At 56.2% G+C, this 15,879-nt stretch overlaps 1 protein-coding gene across 1 annotated transcript in view; it reads right to left on the bottom strand.

Annotated features, from left to right (window-relative positions):
* GLI2 (GLI family zinc finger 2) overlaps positions 1-15,879 on the bottom strand; it is a 252,518-nt gene that overhangs the window by 167,416 nt on the left and 69,223 nt on the right. The window lies entirely within an intron of this gene.

Here is a 15,879-nt window from a genome sequence, read left to right as displayed (position 1 = left end):
TATGTCCGTCCCTCTCTTTCTCTTTCTGACTCATTTCACTTAGCATGATACTTTTCATGTAGTACCACTTGTATGTAAATTTCATGAGTTCATCTCAGAAAAGGTTTTCTAAGTCCCCTTTTGTCCCCTCCTCCCTGCCCAGCCCAGACCATCCCCTTTCACTCACGCCCATGCCCTGACCGCTTTAGCACCCGCAACCCCCATCCATGCCATGATCATTAGCCACTGGGGTTCACTGTTCCAGACTTCCTGGGCCTCCAAAGCTCCCTGGCCTGTGTAAGAAAGAGGCCAAAAGGGCCAGCTCGGTCAGAAGACTCACACAAGCAGGAGCTGGGAGCTCGGCTAGGAAGAGCAAGGGGTCCGAGTGTCTCCCCAAAAGATGAAATGTCAACAGCTCTCAGGGGTTGTTGACTGGCTGCCCTGAATCCCAGGCTCCCACCTTACCCAAGCCCTCCTCACTTTTCCAAACAAGCAACATGCTGCCGGTCCTCACCTTCCTGGTGCCTTGGGAGCACGTCACCGCTAGGCAGACTCAGGCTGCAGCTCCCGCGACCAACCCAGGATGGTGAGGCGTGAGATCTATTTGCAGGCTCCCAGGGTTGACGGGGCTTGGGGATCTAGTGGAGGTCAGTCAGCACTTGGCAGGGGTGAGAGGCAGTGGGCGACTGAGGGTGGAGGGCAGTCTGAGGGCAGAGGTCACTGTGTATACAAGAGCTGGCCAGAGGCAGGGTAGTGTCCACTTGTCTAACACACAGCTGGTAGGTTTCTTTGGGATAAAGATGTGGCACATATCCAGTGGTGCTCAGGGCTGACTCCTGGCAGTGCTCAGAGGGCCCTGTGGTGAGGTCGCACTGGGTGGGCTATGTGCAAGCTGCTTCTTCACTCCTATACTGTCTGTCTGCTCCCCAGCTGGGACGTTCTTGCACAGGGACTCCAGGATCTCCGTCTGACCCTCTGCTCAGTTCTCCCCTTCCCACACACACACCCCAGGGGTGGAGGGACTCAGGCTACTCCCTCTATACCACTGGGCTTTTCTGGGTGACAAGGAGCAAGGCAGTGGGAACTGAGAACCATTTCACGTCCCTCTCTTTTAGGACAAATGACCAAAGGTCATCCTCCTCCCTCCAGCCCCCAGGATGCAAAGGTCCTGGAATCACACTTAGGACACGATGGTGGTTTTTTTTATTTTCTTGATTTTTGTTTTTGTTTATTTTTTAAGTTCCCAGAACCTTGCCACTCCTCCTTGGGGACACGGGCACAGAAAACCTGCCCGACCACCCACGGCCTGGTTGGCAGGTTCTGTTCCTGCCTGTGTTGTGCCAGGTACTTCAGGGAGTGCCCAACACCCAAGGTGGCCCCAATGAGTCCTCAGAACCTGCCCAATGGAGCGGAGAGATAGCACAGGGCGCTTGCCTGGAATGCAGCTGACCCGGGGTTCAATCACTGGCACCTTGGATGGTCCCCCAAGCCCCAGAAGGAGTGATCTCTGAGCACAGAGCCAGGAGAAAGCCCTGAGTACTTCCGGAAGTGTCCCTCCCCCCTCCATGAAAAGAGAACTTGCCTGTGACATCTCAAAATACAGCAAAGACCTCCTGGGACCTCATGGTGCTCCTGAGGCAGCGTCACCACCATGGAACAAGGACTCCTGTCCCCGCTCTGAATGTAGCCACCTCCACCCACCTCCACTCAATGAGGCCCACAGAGGCAGCTGGGGGGCCCCCCAGCGTGGCCCCAGACCTCTGTCGGGCCTGGGTCTCAGCCTGCTTCTGCATCTCAGCATCATGCTGGCGTAGAGGGCAGACACATGGAGGCAGAGAGCAGAATGGTCAGCCCAGGAGGGTAGGTTCCAGAAGAGGAGTGAGCCCCGGGGTCTGCAGGTAAGAGGACAGAGAGCACAGTCTGGGAGGGGCCCAGACTTTGGTCAAGCATCTGCCCAGGCTGGCAGGGAGAAATGTCCCAGAGACCCCCCTAAGGAGGTGCTGACCCCAGACACCGGGCCTGGGCACTGCACACGGCCCACCACGAGCCCTCGTGAGGAGCCCCTGCAGCATGGCCTCCCTCAGGCATGACCACAGGCCTCTCTCTGGCGGGGTCTTGCCCCAGAAACTGCCCCACAACCCAGGGCGACTGCCCCTTGGGGCCTCCTGAGGAGCCTGTGCTGAGCCCAGCAGCTGTGACGGGTTCAGCTCGGGCCCTCCCTGTCCTCCACCCAAGACGGCTGAGTGTCTAACACCAGAGGACCCTGCCCACCAAGCCAGAGACCTGCAGGACAGGGAGACAGCCCACCGCATCCACAGGAGCCATGCGGGGCTGATCAGCCACGGGCCTGATCCCAGGGACTGACTTGGGGGTGCAGAACTACGAAGCACAGCCAAAGAGAAGAAGGCGAGATGGCTCCCCCATACCGACGGAAGCCACCTGGAAGGACCCGCTTCTCCATCACAGCTCTACTCACCACCATGGGTGGGGGGCAGAAAAGCCCCCCCGTCCAAGGTCCCCAGGAGGCAGGGAGAGCAGGAGATGGCAGCAGGGACAGCCCTGACCCCCACAGCCAGCGACTTCCAGCACCTGACACAGGAAGGGCCACTCAGAAGCCACGGGCTTCCGCCACTGCAGCCAGACTTGGATCCTAGTGGTGGTTCCCTTCCAGGAAAGGGGTTACCCCCTTCCTGGTCCTCCCTGGCACCTCCCACTCTTCCAGGAAACAGCATTAGGCCTGGGGGACCTCCCTGGCCAGATGCTCCCAGGTGCAGACTGAGAACCATCCTGGGACAGGTGAGGGCCAGGCAGAGGCGGGGGAAGAGAGAGAGAGAGAGAGAGAGAGAGAGAGAGAGAGAGAGAGAGAGAGGAGAGAAGAGAGAGGAGAGAGAGAGAGAGAGAGTGTGTGTGTGTGTGTGTGTGTGTGTGTGTGAGATGGGGGAGGGTAGGGCTCCTGCAGCCATGGCTGGGGCACAGGACACAGCGAGGGAGGGCAGTGAAGGGACAGGGCATGCGGGGAGGGGGAAGGACCGGACCAGGCTACATGGCAGGATGGTGTGTGCCAGACAGACACATCAACTGCAGCCTCACCGTGCCAGCCGAGGTGCCCAACTGCTTCCCAGGGGGGCACCTCCCTGGCACTTCGCTGCATGCACAATGCTTCCATGAGGGCCTGGGTATATTTTGCAGAGAGCCTTGACTCCCCCAGCGTGGGAGGCCACCTCGAGGCAGAGACACGATCCCCTCTGGGGAGCCCCACATCTGCTCCTGACCCGGCTCCATTGTAGGTACCGGGATGGCTGTGGTCGGTCATCTCCCGTCTGAGGCTTCAGCGGTCCCTGACACCCGTCCCACTCAAGATGCTCCAATCAGGACCTGGCTTTTGCTAGGCATGTGTGCTAGAGGGACCCCCAGCCTTCTGCCTCATGCACCATAGGGTGAGACAGAGCAGAGGGTGGAGATGCTGGTGGAGTCTCAGAATCCAACCTCAGGGGGCTGGAGCAATAGCACAGCAGGTAGGGCATTTGCCTTGTACGCGGCCGACCCGGGTTCGACTCTCAGCATCCCATATGGTCCCCTGATTACCCCCAGGAGTAATTCCTGAGTACATAAACCAGGAGTAACCCCTGTGCAACGTTGGGTATGACACAAAAAGCAAAAAAAAAAAAAAAGTGACGCTCCAACCAAGGGGATCCTGGTCCCTTGCAGCAGTGCAGCTGATTTCTGGGCCAACAGTAGAGCCTCCTGACCCTGACTCACCCTCCTGGGGCAGCGAGCAGGTGGGGGCTGGGGGCGAGCCTGGCAGGCTGGCGGGCCCGCTCTCAGCCGTGCCCGCAGCCCCGGCCGGCCACCATCCATTATTTGGAGTTTCGAGGAGGACGTAATCTGGTGATCAAGGCCTAGAAGTTAGCTGGAGGCTGATAAAGTGATTTACTCAGCTCCCCTCCTAACTCGCACCCTTAATGTAATTATTTACTCTGTCATTAAACACCCTCCTTCCACTCCAGTTATTTTTAGAGCTTCTGCAGCCTATAGAATTGGCCGCGGAGGCTGCTCATTGGCTAGGGTCACCCGGAGAGGCAGCGATGCTCGGGGAAAGGGGGGCCTCGTGCTGGGGTTTCAGGGAGTGAGGGGGCCAAGCCCAGATGTTCCAGGCCAGATGTGTGCTGGGGGCCCAGGCTCTCCCTAACTTCCTCCCACCTCCCTCCTTCCCTTAGGACTCTTTTTTCCCCCTCCATTAAAAAACAAAGAAAACTGCTGAGAGTTACCGTATTTTACCACATCATCATCATTCATTTTATGTCAAATATTTTTTTTTTGGTCACACCCGGCCAAAAAAAAATGCTCAGGGGTTACTCCCCGCTTAGCACTCAGGAATCACTCCTGGCATTGCTCAGGAGACCATATGAGATGCTGGGAATCGAACCCAGGCTGGCCGTGTGCAAGGCAAACACCCTACCCGCCGTGCTATCGTTCCGGTCCCTTATGTCAACTATTTTTGCCAAAATAGTAGGACAGTGCCATGACACAGAATTTTTTTTAATTGTGCCTGCATCCTTGGGAAAATGGGGTGTGACAATCATGCAGTGAAATACGGTAATACACATGCCACCAACTCCATACTTTTAAAGTACACAGTTGAGTGGGTTTCCATGCAGTGACAGGGTTGTGCAACCACCTCATTACAGAAACACTTCATCACCCCAAAAAGAAACTCCAGGCTCATTAGCAGTCACTCCCCATTCCTTCCCCCGACCCGCAATGCCCAGGCCCTGGCAAGCAAGAATCTGTTTTCTGTCTATGGATTTGCCTCTTCAGAACAGCTCATGCAAAAGGAAGCACTTCTGGGTCTGGTTCCGTCCACTGAGCATGCGCTCCAGGTTCACAGGCTCTCCGTGTCTCCGCCCTGCTGATGGCCACGTGACAAACCACGATGTGGCTAGACCATGGTCTGTGGTCCCGTGCATTCATTACTAACCATCTGGGTTATTTCCTTTGTTAGGGGGCGCGTATGAATAATGCTGCTATAAACATTTGTACACACATATTTGTAAGAGCAGATTTTCCATTCCCTGGGAACTAGAAGCAGAAGAGCTGGCAGCCAGCAGCCGCGGGCTGGAGAGTTCCATACTGCTCTGCTCCCTGGGACACAGAGAGCTCCTTGGAGCCTTTCGGGTAGAAAGGCCACTCTCCGAAGAGGAAAAAAAGAAGAAAAAGCCCCGGGCCCATGGAGCAGCCCCTCAGTCCCTCACAGAGGCTAGGTGAGTCTGGGACCTCATTTCACGTACCTGAGTGCACACACCCCAGCTCATATCTAAGCACATGCTTGCTGCCTTTCACACAGGCATCCATAACGTTTCCGTGGCAAGATGACACCAGGGTCCAGAGCTGAGTGTCTGGGAAAAGAAGCACCTCAGCGACGCACAGCCTCACAGGGGGACCCGGGACAGTACAGAAGGCTGGAGCACATGCCGAGCACATGCCGTGCATCCGAGTTACATCCCCGCACTGCAAAAACCCACCCAGCCGGTGCCAGGTGGCCCTGAGGCCTCCAGGAGCACCAAGTCCAACCAACACCATCTCACCAGACTAAGCACTGTTATAGGGCCCACACTACCAGGTGAGTACCTCCAAGAGTGGCATCCAAGTCCCTGCGTACACTGCTGGGGAGATGTCCCACAGCTAAGGAAACACACACACACACACACACACACACACACACACACACACACACACAGAAAAATCCATCTTTGGAATGAGTCTGACCCTTCCAAGTCAGTGCTTCCCCAGCCCCAGGCATCACAGTGCCGTAGGCTAGCTTTGGCAGTGGCCACCAGATCACAGGGAGGGGTGAAAGATAACAGGAGCAATAGCACAGCGGGGAGGGTGTTTGCCTTGCACGTGGCCCACCCGGGTTCGATTCCCAGCATCCCATATGGTCCCCTGAGCACTGCCAGGAGTAATTCCTGAGTGCAGAGCCAGGAGGAACCCCTGTGTATCACCAGGTGTGACAAAGAAAGAAAGGAAGGAAGGAAAGGAGGGAGGGAGGGAGGGAGGGAAAGAAAGATAGAAAGAAAGAAAGAAAGAAAGAAAGAAAGAAAGAAAGAAAGAAAGATAACAGGAGCTTCTGCACAGACCCAGGCGACAGCCAGAGGGTCAAACTCGGGCACTCGGAGGTGGAGAAAGCTTCCCTGCTCCAACCCCCACAGTGCCATGCAGTCCCCACGCTCTTCTGCTTCCCAAGAAGCATCCAAGGAAATTCCTTCATTCTGGAGAAGGCAGAAACCGAGGCAGGTTTCCTGAAGCCCATGTGGGGTGAGTGTGACCCCACAACCATGGCACACCCCTAAAGGCTTGCAAAGCAGGATGAAAAAGCCGAGAGGCCTGGCCTCCTCCCAGAGACCTGCTTGGGGTCGTGGCTTACAGCAGACACAGACACATGCAGAAGAGCCCAGGGCAGCTGGTTTCCCTGGTCTGAGTCCCCCAACCCCTCCCTCCTGGCCCGCCTACCCAGCAGCAGAGCAGGAGAGGAGGACGGAACCTGAGTGATTTTCCAAAGAAGTCCTGCATACCCTGGGGTTGGGCCTAGCTGTAGCATCCACATGAGAGCCAACAGGGACCTCTGGACACAGCGTCACAGGGATTCCCAGCCCTGCCCCAAGGAGCTGAGCCATTCCCAGACCGCAGGCCCTTTGCCCATGCGACTCCTCGAGCCAGAACCTCTTCCACGGGCAAACAGCTATCTCCTGTGCACACGAAGTTCAGGTTACTCAGCATACAGGCACTCACTGGTTCTCTGGGAGAAGAAACCTTCTCTGGGAGAAGCCCTCGGCAACAATCCCAGAACTCACCCTCATGACAGCAATAACAGTGCCAGGAGCAGCAGAGCATCTGGAGAGAGACCGCACTGCACACCAGGTACTTTCTAAGCCCCCGGAAGTGAGTGTCCATGAGCCTGGCCTTCAGAGATGAGTGCGAGAGCCGTTTTTAAGACAAGGCCACCAGAGCTCCTTTCAGCAGAGGATACCAACCTGGGAAGCAGGCTCTAAGCCTGAGACCCTCCAAGATCCAGGGGTTGTCTCATTCCCACATCTAAAAGGCCCCACTAGGGGGACGGAGTGACAGTCCAGTGGGCAGGGCGTTTGCCTTGCACATGGCTGACCCGGATTCCATCTCCAGCATCCCAATTCCCTGAGCCCTCAAGGAGTGATCCATGAGTGCAGAGTCAGGAGTAACCCCTGAGTACCACCAGGTAGGGCCCCAAACCACCATCACCCCAATTATTTTTATATAAAAAATAGATTCAAAAATCTCCACCACAGAATAATAAATATCACTGATATCACTGTCCTCCCGTTGTGCATCAATTTGCTCAAGTGGGCCCAGTAACGTCCCCATCATGAGACTTGTTGTTACTGTGTTTGGCATATTGAATACGTCACGGGGAGCTTGCCAGGCTTTGCCGTGCGGGCGAGATACTCTTGGTAGCTTGCCGGGCTCTCCGAGAGGGGCAGAGGAATCAAACCAGGCTCGGCTAGGTCGGCTGCGCGCAAGGCAAACGCCCTACCGCTGTGCTATCGCTCTAACCCAATAACAAACAATAGAATAATTATAATGATGAATGAAAGCACTGCCTGGTAGCCTCCTGGCATGGTGCATCTGAAGAGGCCACTCTTCCCTGCAAGGACCCCACGGTCAGAGATGCAGAGCTGTGGACAGTGGCCTCCCAGGGTCCTCCTGGGCCTCCAGAGCCTGTTTCAGACCCTGCTCCTTCCCTGCAGTCTCCCTGACCCTCTTAGGCATCGGGTCCCATCAGCACCTCTAGTGTGCCTGGCTTGCGGCCACAACTGCTCCCACTTGCCGACCGCCTCCCCACACCCCACCCTACTAGCCCTGGGCAGCCGCTTCCTTCCCGGGCACAGCTTTGCCCTCCTGCCCCAGCGTGTGCCAAAACAGCAGTGGCCCAGAGGGGTCACTGCCTGTCACCAGCTTGGTGACATGCTAGAACACCATGAGGCCATCGGGTCTCTGTTGCCTGGCCTCCACCCCCCTGGAGGCCAATGTCCATCCTGGCTGTGCCCCGGCGCTGTGTCGGGGCCTCCCCATGAATTCCCTGCCTCCAGCCTTTCGGCCCCAGCCGCCACCACACCCCCTCCCCGTCCACTGCTGATGAAGCCTCAGATTTGATACGGTGTCTACCTGAGACCCTGGCTGGTTTCTTTGTGCCTCGGGAAACAGGAGTGGGTAGGGTCTCCTACCACAGAGGCCAAAGTGCCCCCTGGTTCAGGGTCCTCCAGCACACCCCATTTTGGAGCCCCAGAGGCCAGCTCAGAAGCCCCTGCATCTGTAAGTAGCTGCCGGCCTACTCCTCATCTCCCTAATGCCTCCTCCCTGAACCTCATCCCATCTGGGGAGCGCCTGCCTTAAGACCATGGCTCTGACCCCATCTCTCCATGAATGGGATGTATCCCAGTCCCCATAGCACTCTCTCCTCCCCTCCTCATGCCTCCGCCTGGGGATCTGAGAGGGCGGAGGCAGGATCCATGGGTGTTCCAGAACCATCTCTGGGAAGCACATCCCGTGGTAAAGCCAGAGACTCCCAGGTCACTGCCACAAAGCAGGGCCACCCCTCCTCCAGGAGTCCCACGCTCCTTCCCAAACACCCGGCCTGACTTCACGATCCTCCGAACGTTCCCCAGATCAGAGGCGATACGACCTGGCCACAAACATAAAATAAATGATCCCCCCCCCCACCCCGGTGATAAATGGTTCTATTAGCGAACCAGATTGTTAAACTCCGATAGAACAGAACGCAGGGAACTGGGGCCCATCCATTCTCCCTCCGGCACATGCTGAGTTGTAAATAGGTTATTTTGTGTGTAAATAACACATTAAAACACAGCATTAGCTGTGTCTTTTGATAGAGAGGAAATTGTTACAAATAAATAATTCCGGACAGGAATGTAAAATAAGCCAGATTTAATACAGCGTGTTTGGTGCAGCCGTGTTAAACATGACTAAAATGATAAACCCCAGGATATACTAATAGTAAACTATGCGCTGACATCAAAGTAATGAGGCTGTATTTTTACCAAGCTTTAGAAATGCTAAAATTAGTTTTGACAGCACCAAACATGAGGAAAGAAAAAAAAGCTTCCAAAGTAAGCACTGGGGGTCCCGAAAGGGGCAATTCTGAGAGGGGGCAGCTCCATGAGGAGAGGGGGGGCTCAGTCTCTGGTTCCGAAGGTGACTCACTCAATCCCTCTGGACCTCAGTTTCCACATCTGTAAAACGAGCAGATTTGAAGCAGAGGATCGTGCAAGCACTTTCCAGCTCTATCAGTGGAAGCGACTTGGAGACCTTAAGACCCCAAGCAAGGCTGAGATGCGATCCTGGGATGCTCTCAGCCCCCAGGGCCTCCAGCCAGAAGGCACAACAACAGGATTCCAAGTGGCAGAAGGTTCTAGAACACAGACCCTCAGCTGGGTCTTGAATGCGACAGGGGCGGGGAGTGGCACTGCCTGGGGTAAATGGGTGTCCTGCCTGATTTAGGGGGGGCCCTGAGCAGTGTTCGCTTCACCAGAAGAGTGCACGGTGGGAAGGAGGCTGCCAACACTTACATGGCCTCCACCAGATGCTCTGCCTCCCAGACCACAAGCCATGTTCCTGCTGTGGCCAGAGCAGTGGCTGGCGCAGAGAAGCTGCCCCCTACGGCTGACAAGGGGGCACTCAACTTCCTGGTCCCTCCGGTCCTCTCCATCCGTCCTGGCCCTTGAGGGCTGGCACAAGATCATGCCAAGGTATTAACAAAAGTCCTTTAGGACACCTGCCTTCCCCCACAAACAGACACCCAGGGATGGGGTGTTGGAGGGGGGAGGGGTGTGGGGACTGCCCCCCCATGGGCCAGTCTGATACGGTCCACTCTAAGGGAAATGGGGGAGAAGTTTGACGGGAGCAGCTGTTCCACTTGACGGGGCCATTAGAACAGGCCTTAGAGCAAGTGGCATCTACAGCCATCCAGCAAATCACTTAAACAAGAATAATCACCCACTTAGTCACACCTGGGTGCACGCATAGGCCCCAGGCAGCTGTCTGTGGCCAGGGCCGGGGCTGAGCAGCTCAGGTAAGCTTCTGGTGCTTGTAGGCCAGGAGCAGGCCAAGGGCTGGCCAAGCCAGCCCACCGGGATGCCCAGATTCCCGACACTGACTGCAGGGGGCGCTGTGGCCAACCAACAAGGCCCAGTCCCACTTGCAGGGGGTCACAGAGGACAGAGACGCCAGGGAGTCAGATCAGAGACTAACCAGGGGAGATGTCCACAGGGTCTGAGGACCTTCCTGTCCAGGGCCCCTCACCAGACCTCTGCCATATGCTGGTACTTGCACGCTGTTCTGAACTCATGTGAAGGTCTCACCGCTGAGCAAAACTATGTCTAGAAACAGCTTTCAAAGATTCCAAGTGGGCTGTTCATAATTTGGGGCCTTGGGGGCAGGGGGTCGGAGTATTGTGCTGAGAGCCCAGCAGACCCCAATCCTGCCATGTGGCGAGATCACCAACCACCCTCTAAACCACCACCACCACCACCAACACAAACACACACACACGCACACACACCCCACACCCCAGGGATCTAGCTCAGCATTTCCCACCTTCTCTACACCTGCACACCCAGTGGAAAAAGGAGAAATGTTTCATGGACCACAAAGGCCAACCTGAAAAAAGATTATTCGTAACAAAAACTTTCAAGCGCTTGCTGGCTTTGCATGTGCTAAGCCCTGGGTTCAGTACCCAGTCCTGCCTAGAAAGGAACTTATGTATCCTTATTTATATGTCAATATTTATAACAGAGCCCCCACCTGCTCCAGGCCATGTATGGCAAGGTGGCAGGCATTTTCCACCACAGATCAGCAGAAGATGTCTGTGGGCCGGCATGAGTCCTGTGTATGAAAACCACAAATCTAATTGGGAGGAGCCGTAAACCAGGGCAGAAGCAGGTGTGCATTTATTACATCCTCAGGTACCCTCCTGAGGTTGGATTCTAAGATCAATTTTATTTTTATTTATTTATTTTTTCTTCTTGGATGACACCCGGCGATGCACAGGGGTTATCCTGGCTCATGCACTCAGGAATTACTCCTGGCAGTGCTCGGGGGACCATATGGGATGCTGGGAATCGAACCCGGGTCGGCCGCGTGCAAGGCAAATGCCCTACCTGCTGTGCTATTGCTCCAGCCCCATGAGGTTGGATTCTGAGACTCCGCCAGCATCTCCACCCTCTGCTCTGTCTCACCCTACGGTGCATGAGGCAGAAGGCTGGGGGTCCCTCCAGCACACATGCCTAGCAAAAGCCAGGCCCTGAGTTCAATCTACAGAGCATCATGATCCCGGAGGATGGCTTGGGCGACTGGTGGGGGGGGCGGGGATGAGTAGCCCCCAAACACCACACTGCCAGCCCCCCCACTGTTTTTCTGGAACACACCTGAGGGCCTCCATCCTGCCCCAGCACATCGAGGTGTGAGTCCATTAATAGAAAAAACAAGGACATTATACAGCCCACCCACTCCCCTGCTTGCTTGCCAGAACTTCCTCCCCAAAGGTCTGCTTCTGGGGTACAGCCCCAAAATTCACATATTTTGGTTTTGGGGTCATATTTGGTAGGTACTAAAGGTACACCTCCTGGTTTGCAGGTTGGGGGTTGCTCTTAGCAATGCTCAGAGGGACCCAGCAGCAGTCCCAGGGACTGAACCGGTACTCAAAGCATGCACTCCAATCTGCTGAGCTATCCACTGACTGAAGAATTCCCATTTTCAGCATTCCCAGGGAGACATACAGATGTGGCCATGGGGAAGGAGGACCACACGGGGAGAGCCTGGCTAGCAGAGAGCAGGCATGAGTTCAGAGATGGGTGTTGGCCGTCGCTGGCACATCACAGATGACGAAGGGCTGTCTGGCTGCCCAGCTTCTGGGATTCGCCAACTCCAAATTTCACAGCTCCGGCCTTTCCAAGCATCCCAGCCCAGAGGCTTGGAGCGGTAGGATCCTGGCACTCGGCTGAGGAGCACAGAGATGTTCAGAAATATTTTTGGAAAGAAACCCCGCTGCTAATGGAGAAAAATACCACAGTCAGGGGCAGTTTCCGTGTAAAGCAATGAGAAACATCTAAATCAAACGGCCTTTGAAATCATGCCGTGTTAATAATTAAGTGGGGGGTGGGGTGTGAAGAATGACCCAATCCTGGGCCAGCGCATGTCCTGAAAGATTTACGGACTCCCAAGCATTAGCACAACAGCTAAAGAGGCTGTGAAAGAGGACCGGAGACATAGGAAAGGAGTAAGGAGTTTGTCTCGCACACAGACGATCTGCTTCAACCCCAACACCCCAAACCCTGACAGGAGTGATCCCTGAGCACCAAGCCAGAAGTAAGACCTGAGCACCACCAAGCATGGCCCCAAATCCCCATCCCCACCCCCCAATTATTGTTTTAAAATAAATCTCCAGGGGCTCGAGTGATAACACAGCAGGTAAAGCCTTGCAACCTGAGTTCGATTCCCAGCATCCCATATGGTCCCCCGAGCACTGCCAGGAGTGATTCCTGCATGCATGAGCCAGGAGTAACCCCTGTGCATCACTGGGTGTGACCAAAAAGCAAAAAAAAAACCTCTATAATAATAATGTATTATCCGTAAATGTTTGATATGTATTCCTAATTTATATACTGATAGATCCGAGGTCACCTAAACATTTCTCTGGGGTAATGAGGTGGAAACATCTAATGTGGTCAGCATAATGGACAGGCTCCCGCAATCCAGGAAAGAGCCAATGGATGCCATGTGCCCCTCCAGCCTCAATCCTGGGGGCTCCTCCTGCCTTTGCATCCTACCTCCTCAGCCAGGACAATGCCTCCCTCCTTCTGTCATTCCCTTGAGGAAGGGAGCAGGGGGAGCGGGTCAGTCAAACAAACCACTGGCACCATACGCTCCTGCTGGCGGGTGGAGACCGGCTGAACTGTGGTGCTGGTCAATTCCAGGGTGAAAAGACCCCCTCCATGGCTGGCATGCCACAAGCCCACAGGGCGAGGTAGCTGAGAGATACACCCGGCAGACACGGCCTGGCACAAGCTGGCTCCAGCACTCCCTGGCATCTCAGGAGCGTTTGTACTTTAACAGGATCCGAGAAGACCCAAGCAGTCAAGATAGGAGTTTCCCTGCACAGTATACATCACCCAGTGCCCCAGCATCCTGCTCACCGCCCATCGAACGCTGTCACTCTCTCTTTCTGAACACTTTCACTCTCTCTGTGCACTAGGGACCCCCAGAGATCTCTGCATCCTGCCTCTCACTCACACAATAGCGAAACATAAGCACTCCTTCCCCCAAGAACAAAGCTTTAGCAGGCATTTCCAGTGACTATGCAACATCTACTCACGGGATGGGCCCCAGTTTCATGAGTCCAGGCCTGCCCCCAAAGGCTCTGCTGTTTCCAGCTGTTCACGGTTTATGGAAATAAAAGCTTCCCTCAGATCACACAATTTGAATCAGGAAGTACATGAAATTGGCAGCAATGTTGGGGGGGTAGGAGGGTGGGATGAGGAGAGACAAACTGACCTGGAAAACCAGGATGCCCCATAGTCTGGATACAGACAGGTGGTCCCAGCCCTGGCAGTTGTGGGACTGAGTCCTTTGGTCACCCTCAGACATGACTCACCTCCTGAGAGTGCTAGGGATGGCGCGGTGGACACAGGACAAGCTTGCGGGTTGCAAAGGGCTCACGGGGAATGGGGATGTCAGGGGTCTGAGCAGTCACCTGTACGGGGACATCCCACTCCCCCAACACCAGCCCCAGCATGGAGACCCTAGGCATGTCCTTCCACACATAATGGTTATGGTCTTTTCCAGAAACAACTCAGGGGTGGGGATTCCCCCCCACCACCACCAAAAAAAACTTCCTCCAGCCTCCTAGAGCGGGCAGCCATCCATAGCCATCCTGCAAATCACTTAAATAAGAATGATTGCCCACTTAGTCACACCTGGGTGCATGCACAGGCCCCCGAGCAGCTGTCTGTGGCCAGGGCCAGGGCTGGGCAATTCCGGTAAGAGGCTGGTGCACTTCAGCCCAGGAGCAGGGCAAGAGCCCCGTCACACCAGCCCTCTTATACATCTGGAGGCCCAGATTCCCGACAGTGACTGCAGGGGGCGCTATTGCAAACCAACAAGGCCCTCTGCATGCCCCTCTCCTGGGGGCTGCCCCCAGACCCTCTCCCCAGCCCAGCTCCTCCTGAAGTTGAGGGCCAACATCACTCTGGGCCACGGGACACCCTCTGGCAGGCCCAGTTTGCACCCCCAAGAATCCAGAACTGAGCTCAAGAGCACCCCCATCCCTTTGGGGTCAGTGAGTCGCAAGATCCACCTCCTGCCTCCAGGCACCTCCTTCTGGGCCTTCCTCTAACCTGGGGGGAGGGCAGGCACACCTCCTCCCAGGTTCTTCAGAAAGTTCTGAAACTCCAGAATGTGGAGTAAGGGAGGCATCTTGCTCACTGGCTCGCTGGGCCTTTGCTGCCCTCAGCGGGATGGAGGGAACTTCCCTGAGGAGCTGAAGCATCTGCAGGATGGTCTAGGACACAGAGCAGAAGCCCAGGCCAGGTCTTTGCACTGGGAGGGGCCCCAGCAGGGTCCCTGCTCTCCCCAGCAGAACACACATTCCAAGGGAGTCCTGGTAGGAAGCTGCTGGGCATCGGGGACAACAGGACAGGGCAGAGGCTGACAGCAGCCCCGGGCCTGGCGGAACCTGCCCTCGCATAACTGCGGCGACAGGGTGAATCCACTGCGGCCTCTTCCTGGAGGCTGGGCAACATGAGGATGGGGTAGGGGGGCTGCAGAAGGGGTGTGAACAGCCTCCTGGGGTACAGGTGGGCGTGGACCAGTGGGCCCCTCCCACTGCCATGCTCCATGCTGCAGTGGGCCCAGCACTGCCCAAATGACCAATGTCCTAACTACTGCCCCATTATAGCCACTCGATCATGCAGAGGACCGGTGTGGGGACCCTTTCCTGGCTCCAGGGTCCAGGACCGGAGCTAAAGACAGGTTTTCTCCAGAAGGACCAGTCCTGACCCCAAGAAAGGCCCAGGCAAGCCTAGGGCCACTGAGCCCAGCCCAGGCTGCCTGGACCCAGCTGGACGCTCACGTGATCCTCACCTCCAGGCTCCCTACCTGGGGGCTTCCATGAAGCCTTGGTGACCCCACCCCCCACCCCCCGCCCCCTCCAAACCAGGTGCGAGCTCTTCCTCCACTGCCTTATGGCCCGTCCACACATCCAAGAGGGATCACCCAACTCCAGGGAGCTGAAACCACCACCCAAGCACCAAGCACCGAGTTTGGCCTGGATACCCCGTCCTCAGTGACCTTCAGCTGAGAATCAAGGCAGTGGGTTGGGGGGCGGCGGAGGTGGGGGGGACACAGAGAAAACGACAGGAACAATCACACCCGCAGTGGCTCTCAGCTGCCGGGCCACAGGGCACATGGCTCTGGTCAACCCTTGAAAAAGCTCTGGTGGCTCAAGGCTGTGGTTTCCAAGCCCAGACCGGCACCCCGATCTCCTGGCCCGCAGGTGGGGGACAGAGTTAGAGTCTATCTGGACCCTCCTGCTTCGACATGGCTCGTTGACTCCCCAGTCCCGAGTGTGCCCCCACTGGCCCCACTTGCTGCCCCTAGCCTGGCCAGTGCATGGACACACACACACACACACACACACACACAGCTCAGCCTGAGCGCTGCTGAGCCACCGCAGGGAGGGTGTGTATGCTGACAAGCCACCTGTGACGTGGCTCCTCCGTGAGGACAGACGCCCCCCCACCCCCCACCCCACGGTTCCCCTGAGCGGAGCTTCCACAGTGAGCAGCAGGGCAT

Source organism: Sorex fumeus, unplaced genomic scaffold (assembly GCF_029834395.1).
Source record: "Sorex fumeus unplaced genomic scaffold, SorFum_2.1 ptg000009l, whole genome shotgun sequence".
Classification (NCBI taxonomy): domain Eukaryota; kingdom Metazoa; phylum Chordata; class Mammalia; order Eulipotyphla; family Soricidae; genus Sorex; species Sorex fumeus.
Note: the sequence above shows the minus strand (reverse complement) of the source record. Positions and strands in the feature narration are given on the sequence as shown.